The sequence below is a fragment of the Gossypium hirsutum genome, chromosome D09 (genome assembly GCF_007990345.1).
Source record: "Gossypium hirsutum isolate 1008001.06 chromosome D09, Gossypium_hirsutum_v2.1, whole genome shotgun sequence".
In the NCBI taxonomy this organism is placed as follows: domain Eukaryota; kingdom Viridiplantae; phylum Streptophyta; class Magnoliopsida; order Malvales; family Malvaceae; genus Gossypium; species Gossypium hirsutum.
Genome location: NC_053445.1, coordinates 27,578,795 through 27,579,420, shown reverse-complemented (window position 1 = coordinate 27,579,420; position 626 = coordinate 27,578,795). Strand labels below are relative to the sequence as shown.

The 626-nt window shown below is 38.2% G+C and overlaps 1 non-coding gene across 1 annotated transcript; it reads right to left on the bottom strand.

The window, feature by feature from the left end:
• On the bottom strand, positions 1–107 carry LOC121221478 (small nucleolar RNA R71). Its single transcript, XR_005918870.1, has one exon. It is a non-coding gene; the product is annotated as a small nucleolar RNA R71 (small nucleolar RNA).
• Positions 108–626: the final 519 nt, after the last annotated feature.

Sequence of the window (626 nt, the reverse complement as noted above, 5' to 3'; positions counted from 1 at the left end):
AAGTTAAGCAATGAGATCACAACTTTCCAACAATTGGATGACAAGTCTTTGTATGAGACTTGGGAGCGATTCAAAGAGTTACTTTGTAAGTGTCCTCATCATGGGATTCCTCATTGTATCTAGTTGGAGACAATCTATAATGGTCTCAATGCACATACAAGATTGATGACAGATGCTTCCGCGAATGGTGCAATTTTGTCTAAGTCTTATAATGAGGCTTATGAGATCATCGAGAGGATTACGAGTAATAACTATCAATGGCCAACAAATCAAACAGCTTCAGAAAGGTGTGTAGTCCGAGTTCATGAAGTTGACTCTCTCGCTTCGTTATTAGCTCAAGTATCGTCTATTTCTGCTATGTTAAAATAGTTAACCGCTAATAGTATTAATAATTTTGCAGCTCAGCCACCAAGTCCGTTTGATGTAGTTTCTTGTATGTACTGTGGGGAAGGTCATTCTTTTGAGAATTGCCCATCAAATCCCGAGTCAGTGTATTATGTGGTGAACCAATATCAAAATAGGAGTGGAAAAGGACCCCAGTCGAACTTCTACAATTCTTCATGGCTTAATCATCCTATCTTTTCGTGGAGCAACTAAGGAAATAGACCGAACAATAACTTATTATA